The sequence below is a fragment of the Macaca nemestrina genome, chromosome X, assembly GCF_043159975.1.
Source record: "Macaca nemestrina isolate mMacNem1 chromosome X, mMacNem.hap1, whole genome shotgun sequence".
Classification (NCBI taxonomy): Eukaryota; Metazoa; Chordata; class Mammalia; order Primates; family Cercopithecidae; genus Macaca; species Macaca nemestrina.
This window is the reverse complement of record NC_092145.1, coordinates 120,565,219-120,573,646: the sequence shown is the minus strand read 5'-3', so window position 1 is coordinate 120,573,646 and position 8,428 is coordinate 120,565,219. Positions and strand designations below refer to the sequence as shown.

General features: G+C 58.6%; 1 long non-coding RNA gene across 1 annotated transcript; it reads left to right on the top strand.

Moving 5' to 3' along the window:
* The first annotated feature begins 5,170 nt into the window (after positions 1 to 5,170).
* On the top strand, positions 5,171 to 7,943 carry LOC105499834 (uncharacterized). The gene is made up of 3 exons (XR_011618249.1): positions 5,171 to 5,493; positions 6,488 to 6,615; positions 6,836 to 7,943. It is a non-coding gene; the product is annotated as an uncharacterized lncRNA (long non-coding RNA).
* Positions 7,944 to 8,428: the final 485 nt, after the last annotated feature.

Genomic DNA, 8,428 nt, shown 5'->3' with positions numbered 1-8,428 from the left:
CACAGACCTCCCCTGGGTCTGAGAAGCACCTGTGAGAAAGCCTCAAGGCACATACAGTGACAGGAGCCTTTGCTGCTAGAAAACTGCAGGAGACAAATCTCCCTAGTTCCAGAGATATCATCGCGGATCAACATGACAAAGGTGGAGGTGGTTGCTGGCCTGTGCCCAGGCATGCAGGCCCCAATGTCAGAGCATAAGAGCAGGGAATCTCTGCTTTCACATTCCCATTGAGTTTGCAAAAAAGGAAGAAAATATCCCACAAAAAGTGACACAAATTTGTGTAAACCCGAGGATTCAGGATCCAGAGTCCTGGCCTGTCTGGATCTGGGGGAACCCTGGTTAGCTCACGGGACAGGTTTTATCTTATTGAGGGTAGACCCAACCCCTGCAGCTTGGGTTTGGGCAACTAAAGAGAAATGGGTGAAAGACAATAATATAATAATAACTGTATAAAAACAGGTGCTTTTGAATTCTGGAAACAATCCCTACAAAGTACGAAGGGCACCAAGACAGGTTGGAGCAATAACTTTTCCAGGAATTGACGACCCCCCTGAGTCTTGCCAATCCTGGACCCAGGAAAGAGGATGGGGCAGGAGGGGTCTTAATCTGCCGCTCTACAGGCTTCCTACGAAGGGAACCACCCAAAGTCAGCCCCAGCCCGCCCGCAGGCCTCCCTCCTACCCTACAACAGCCCCGAGGGGCCTCAAGTCCCACTGCCTGGGACTCCACAATCCACCCCCGCCCCCGCGCCATTTCCAGTCCTCTGGGCGAGGGGGGTCAATGTCGTTCAAGTAATTTCTCTGCGAACACAAGATGGCAGCCTTAAATAAATGCAACCCTGCGCAGCTTTTAATCTTACACATCATTAAATTCCTAATTTACACATTATGTTTTCGTGGGCCAACCCATAACTCATTAGTGTTGAACTCACGAGGTATAAAGACCAACGCACAACGGGCGCCGGGGCGCCGTCACCTGCCTGGGTTAACAGTTCCTGCCGAGGGGGCAGGGAGGAAAGCGCTAGAGGGGCGCGGGGTGCCGGCGGGGCCGAGCCCGGGGCGCGAGCGAGCCCTGGGTGCCAGGGCCTGAGCTGCAAGCCACTCTCGCAGCGCTGCCGCCGGGAAAGTGCCGGCGCTGGCTCTCCCTCCCCTCCCGGGAATAGCGGGCGCAGGCACGCACATACACACACACACACACACACACACACACACACACCGCACACTCACACACCCGGGTGGCCGCGCGGGGCTCCGAGCCGCGCAGGCCTCCTTGGCAGACATCTTCCTGTGGGAGGATTTCAAACGAGCCGTGAAAGCCAGAAACTACACGGGTTACAAACTCCGGAATCCCTGGCCGGCCCCGGCCTCCCTCCCCACCTCCGGCCCGGCCCCCTCCGTTCGGCCCGTGGCCAGGAGCCCCACCAAAGGACAAAGCTCACAAGCCAAAAGCGTGGGGGAGATCCGGGGGCGCACGGACTGCCTCGGCGGCCCTTCTGCCTTCTGACCCGGGGACCCACGGCCAAGTGCCGCGCAACTGAAGTCGGCCTTGCTGATCTGTGGTGGCCCAGGGCGACCCGAAGCGCACCGGCTTCAGGGTGCGCCCTGGCCAGGGCGCGGGGCGGAGGGTCACATAAGTCACCTGGCATCCGAGGGTGGCCGCCTCGCCCCCTCAACGCCGCTCTCCAGGGAAGGAGGCAGCGGGGTCACCGGGGTGCAGCTGATAGCCCCAGGCCCCGGCCAGGGCGCACCCTAAAGAAGAGGGAGGCTACTGCCTGAACTGGCCTGGGGGCAGAGGGAAGTGGGCCCCGCGCTGTAGAAGGCCCCAGGCTGGAGCGCCGGGGACAGCTGTCCAAGCGTCGAGGGCTAGGAGTGGCCTCGCCTAGCGCAGAGCCGGCCAGGCCCTGGAGGTGCTCCGCGCCTTCTCAGCCAAAAACCACCTCCGCGCCGCCGGCGGAGTCGGAGGGAGGAGGCCGGGTGAGCGCCCCGCCCTCGCCGCCCGCGGTCACAGGGGCAATTACACTCCTCGCTGCAGACGGTTACCAGCTCGCCCGCGCATCCCTCTCTCGGCTCCCCTCTCCTCTCCTCTCCTCCCCTCCCTTCCTCCGCGAAACTGCTGGCTCCATCTTAGCGAGGGCGCCGTGGCAGCGCGGCCGAGGCCAACTGCCCCTGGGGACCTTCCCGAGGCTCCCCGCACCCTGCACACCCTCAAGATCGCCAAGGCGAGCCTACCGCACCCCACAGCGCGTCCCAAGGGCACCACAGCCGAGGAAGCGACTTTCGCGGTCGCGAAAGGGTGGCAGTACCCATCTCCACGGGCTGCAAGACTCTAGCAGCCGCGCTTCACCCCAAAACTCTGCCCCTAGCCAGCACAGCTCCCCTAGCGCCCCAAATCCCCAGTGCGCCTGTTTCTCTGGCGTCCCGCCGGCATGCTTTGCTATTCGCAGCTCGACGCCTAGACCTTCTGACTGCAACCTCCGAGGCCTCTGCGCTCCCAGGCGTCCTCTGCTGCAAGCAAACAGCCCCCCAACTGCCCCCTATGGTTTGTACTCTTCTGGAAGGTGTCTTTGGCGCTGTGAATGCAAACACAGGCTTTGGATTAAGGGCTTCATTTTCAACTAACTGTGTGATTTGAGGCCAGTTTCTTAACCTCAGTTTCTTTATCCACAAAATGGGAGGGATATTCGTGTAAGTGTGACTACGAGGTTTAAAGAAGATACAGGTATATGTCAAATGCTTAGCACAAAGTCCTGGTGGTTAGCATTATTATTACCATATGGCCAGAACTGTGAGGACATTAAAAGTGAAGTGGGCTTTTTCCCACCAGGGGTAAGCCTCGCAGAGTCCTAGGACACATCTCACAAACCGAGGTGAGCCCAAGCCACGGGCTACGTCTGAAGGGAGGACCGACGAGGCGAGGGGCAGCCAACTGAGCGAATCACTCTGCCTTCCGCCTTTGCAAATGAATAGGGCTCTGTCTACTGCTTCCGCCATTCCTACGCCAGATCTGCAACGCCTAAGGCTTAAACTTGGCGCGGCGGTAAATTTAGCCTGAAGGCAGCAGCTCCTAAGGGGCGGGGATGTCTCCTTGGAGGAAGGAAAGGGAACAGGGTAAGAAAATGGAGTTGCCTCTAGGAAGAAGAATCAGGGAGAGGAAACATTCAGGGCCGCTGGCGGACCACTGACAAAAAGAAATCGGACGCAAAAGAAACCTCCCCAGAAGAAACTGGGCCACCGTGGGAGCCGTGTGAGACAGACTTCCCATCTGGGAAGGGCTGCCTACGGGTAATTGGGTTTGCTCGAGTTGCCTCTATAATTAATAAGTGATTTGACTTGGAGATTGGAAATAGTCATGAAAGGAAGCCGCGGGCGTAGGGGTGTGAGGCCCAGGAGCCTCCCTCCGAAATCCAAAGACCGCGGAGGAGGACGGTTTAAGGAACAGGACGAATGTGATAATATTGGCATCTAACCTTCTAGTGTTTGAGTAATTCGTTGCTTAGCTACTTTGGATAGGCCATTATTTTGCAAACTGGAAACATTTGCAAGTGGTGATATTTTGCTCTTGCCTGACGCAGGGGCTGCAAACCTACGCCGGCTCTGCTGAACTCTTCGAAATATATATGCATAAATTGTTCCTAATGAGACCATCTGTTTTTTATGGCCCCTCTGGAAGCAGGAGGAACCCGAAGCCTGCTCCGTCTTGCAGAAATCTGTGGCCAGGCAGCCCTGGGAAATAAATAGGGGAGATTAGAACGGTGTGCGTGATTTAACAATACGCAGAACGGCAAGTTCGGTGGTCGAGATGTGTGCTTCGATTCCCGGGGGTGCGGGTCATTTAGGGTGACTCCAGACATGGGGGTTCTTCCTAGGAGGCCCAGGGACTTGGCAGAGTTTCACGGCACACACGAACCTCGTTTTTCCATATCTGGAACATAGCCAGAGCCACAGCGCGAAACCAGGAGCCTGTAGCTGCTCTGGGGACCCGGAACAAGCACCCAGGTTGTAGGGGGTCCCCGACGTCGCCCGCTATCTAGGGCCTCCTTCTACGGTGATGAAGGGAGCCGAGCCTGGGCGATAGAGACAGAGAATGAGCATCACTCCACCCCACACCCGGGTCAGAGCACAGAGCTCATTCCGGGCCTGTCCCAAAGACTGAGCTGCTCCGCGAGAGTCTGGCAGGCCCAGCGCCCCGGCCTGAGACCGCACTGAGGGTGGCAGGGCAAACACTTTGCACATTACCGCGTGGCTGTTAATTGGGGCAGTGCAAAAGACGCCGCGGCTACCCCTTTGCGGCGGGGGAGGGGGAGGGGAGCGGGTCAGGAGTAGGCAGTGGGGGCTGTTTATAATAGAGGGGCTGCCCTGGGGAGCCTCAGATATCGGTAACCCCCATGATTAATTCATAACTCTCCACTGCGCCTGGCACCGTCTCGGGTCTTTAATCGGTTCTGAATGTCAGCGAGGCTTCCCCGACAGCCTGAGCACTGCCTTTTGAATGTGTTGAAAGTCGCTGAGCGCACACCAGGAGACAAAGTTGCCATCTGCTCCGGGGACCAAGGCAACTGGGCGCTGGGAGGGGCCTTCCTCCCGCGGCTCCCGCTGCCCCGGGCGGCCTCCTCTTCCCGGCCTGCCCCAAAGCCTCACTGTCACCCGGAACGTCCCCGCCCCCCGCCCCGGGCGCATGCATGGTGGAAACTCCGGCTTGCTGCGAAACAGAGCGCTGCGCGCGGGCGCGCAGGGAGCCTCGCGGTCACCCAGACCGAGGCCTATGCTAATGAGATTATGCGCCCGGGTTGTTTGTGTGCGCGGACATGGAAGGGGGGGCGCAGATAAAGTGTGGAGACCGGGATGACTCGGAGGGAGGAGGAGAAGGGAGGAGGGGGGAGGGGAAGGGAGGAGGGGGGAAGCCCCGGGAGAACAAAGCTCCCGGCCGTCGGCCTCCAAAGAGTCGCAGAAGTGACCGCCACTGGCTCGTGCGCAGGCGGAAGCGGGGGAGGGCGGGGGACGCCAGGCCTAAAGTGCCTCGTGGGTTTAGAGAACTCAGAGAGGGCACCGGGTGGGGGTGGGGGGAAGGCTCAACCCGTAGCTAAATGTTTGGCCTTTGGCTATTTTTTAAGGAAACGAATCTCAGGGAGGTCGGGGCGCGAGGGGTGGGGGCATCATCGCACCCCGGAGAAGGAGGCGAGTTCCCCTCCGCTTTCTGGGAAAAGCCTTGTCCCCCTTCTTTCCCCTCCCCCCATCTCTGCAGAAGGTTTGCGTTGACCCATCTCTCCGCTCGGGGCCGGTAGGAGGACGGAGCCGCAGGGGGCTGACCGCGGCCCAGAGGCGGCCCAGGGGTCGCGCTGCTGCCGGCCTGCGCTTCTGCACTCCCGGGTTCGGTGCGTTGCCTCTTGCGGCAGCGCCTCGCTTCCTCCAGACTGTAATTCCACACTCCCGCAAGCGCTAGGGCTGCGGAATCGTTTGAGGGAGTTGGAACTGCATCAGATGAGCACGCCGGGAGGTGAGATCGGGAAGGAAATAGCCGAAACTTTGAGTTGTGCGCCACCCCACCCCCCCAACACACACACACACACACACACACACACACACCATTTACCCTCCTCCTTCCCAGCCGCCACCTCCCCCACCCTCTCGATTCTTCAAGGTTTGCAGCCCAGTCCTGTCATATGGTTTTGTTTCTGTGCTGCTGCTTTTTTTCAGACACGAAAATTGGACACGTGGAGAATTAGCCCTGCTGGAGAAGCGCTGGGTGCAGACTCAAACAATGGTTTCCAGCGCCAAAGCTGAGGCAGCACCTTCCCCACCTCCACCCTCAAATGTCAGCTGCCTCTATATACAGCGGGCTCACCCCTTCACTGCCCACCCCCTACCCCAGAGCCTGGGAAGGGACCTACGTGGGCTGCAAGCTCTGGAACCCCTTGCCCGGACACAAGCCCTAGGTGGGCCTGGGCTGCGAGCTGAGTAGGTCATTGTGCCTGGGGTCCCCTGGGATTTAGAAGTATAGGGCTCTCTATTTTCCCTAGAAAGGTCCTGTCTCAAAGATACCACCCCCAAAAATTAATGTTTAATAACCTAACCAAGCTCACCAAGCTCCAGACTCTGTGTCCTTTGGCAAATCTATCTTTCCTAGTGCATACTTTCCTAAGCTGCTGGGACCTTGCCCCCCATCTGATGAGCCATACCCATGTGGTCTGGCCTCTTCAAAGCAGCTTCCTTTAGCTATTTTCTTCTACAGAGGCCCCATCCTCCACGGCAGCCCTAACCTTAGCCCCCCAGCCTCTCTGAGCCCTCACCCCACCCCCACACTGCACTGAGCTGGCAGCAGCCACAGCTCCCCCAGGCAGTTCCTCTCTCACTGCTCGGCCTGTGCATCTCACTGGGGCACACACACCGGACAGAAGCTCCCTCGCCTCCTGGAGCTGGTTTCCTCTTACAGGCTCCCCTTAGAGCTGCTGGGGCTGTGGCAACGCCTGCATCTCTGTGTCTCCCTGCAGCGCTGGGAGCTGTGAATCTGCCTTCTCTTCCCTTCCTGCAAAGGTCAAGCTGCCTCCTTCTCTCGCAGGGCCGCAGTTCAGTTCTGGCCTGGAGAGCTTCTACACTGCAACTTGAATACGAGAATGGGGTGGGCATCATGCAAGGGAGCAGTCACACTCAAGCCAGGGGGCAGGGACAAAAGGGTGTGTGATTCAGGGAGGGAAACACTGAGGACAATCCTCAGAAAGCAGTACAGGATTTGCAGCTAAAGACTCAAAAGAGGGAGAGAAAACCAGGAAAAGGCTGTTATTAGGTCGTGAGTCCTGAAGTGTAGGCCTTTCTCCTCCCACCCCCGTGTGTTGCCCTAGGGGAAGGCCAGAAAAGGCCTCGAGTGTCTGCACTGTGTCCTGTGCAGTTCCTAGGGCCATGCACTTCCGGTGAGGCTGCACTTTACTCCAAGCAAGAGTCAGAAGCATGGAATTCGTGGCCGCAGGAGCTCAAGTCCGCTGCAGCCCTTTCAAAGAGGGACCCCGAAGAGGCCTTTCTGCCACCCCAGCCCCGGAGAGGCTATGAGGCCCTGCAAGCAGCAGAGAGAATGATGTGGAGAAAAATGAAAGGAAACGCCATTAAACTTGCTTCCTCCAAAGAGCGCTACCCACCGTTTTCTCTGAACTGTACCTAAAAAGTCAGGAGAGAACTCGTTAACTTTTGTTTGGTTTAACATTGCCAGCTTCAAGTCAACCGTAGGCCCCCCGAAGGTTTTGTAAAATATTTAATCTAGCTCAGACAATTTCCTGCAGTCCCTAACCAGACCACCCCACTTACTGAGCCGCTGCCAAAAAGGATGCTTGACTGCAGACTGGCAACCAGAGGCCTTCCAGTCGCCTGGCCGGCCTTGACCTCCATGAAAGACCCTTCCCGGAATCCAGAGAGACCAAGACCTGGGTAACCCTGCAGGTCTAAACCCGAGAGGAAGAAGCCCAAGAAATGGAGTTAAAGACCCTTTTCACACAACCGATTGTTGTCTGCGTGACCTTCTGGGGCCCTTGCCCTCTCTGAACCCTCTAAAATGGGCATGAGCATTTTGAAGCGTGGGCACTACGGGAGAGGCTGACACTGTGTGTCCCCCAGCGCCCTCCACTCCCACCCCTTCACTGTTTTCTTCGACATTATCTCCCTAGAGAACACAGCAAGCGGGAGTGGGATCCTTCGACTCGGCTGAGTCTCAACTCCTTCCAAACGTGAGGCTGACGGGGAGAACTCCTGCTCTGCCCAGTTTCCATTCCCGCCTCCAGAATAACGAGCCGAAAACATGTGTACTGTAAATAAAGCCTGTCTAAATAAAGCACTCGGGTAAAGGCTACCGAGAAAACACTCCGCATCGCTCTGTGCTCAGAGCGTGAGTCAGCTTCCCAGCCCCGGGGGAACAATGGGGACCTTGCCAAGGGTCCCCTTCTGTCGACCCCTGACGGCCCCCAGGCCCGTTTGGGTGGCTGCGGTGCCGGCACCCTGGGACCTTCCGGCCCGAGGTTCGGGAGAGCCAAGGGCGCTCCTGACGACCAGGGTTGGGGTCCAGCCCCAGGATTAGCGCGGCCAGGAATCCCTCTGCCCGCAGCTGCCGCGGAGGGGTTGAGGGTTAAACAAACACCCGGCAGAGGAGCGAGCCTGTCGGGCTGCGGCCGGCGCGGCGCGGCGCGGCGCGGGGAGGGGGCGGGAGAGAAGGGGGCGCACGCTACCGAGCCTCCGGACGGGAAGACGCCTCCTCCCCACGTCAGGCTGGGCTCTCGCCCACTCGGCTGGCCGCCTCTGCTCCCTGGCCTCTCAAGTCTCAGCGAAAAGAAACGTAGCGGCTGCCAAAAGCACCCCACTCCTTTTAGTGTCCCCATAAGCCCATACACGTACACTAGCCACCCCTCCCCACACACACACAACACGCACACGTGTGCGGGAGACTCGAGGAT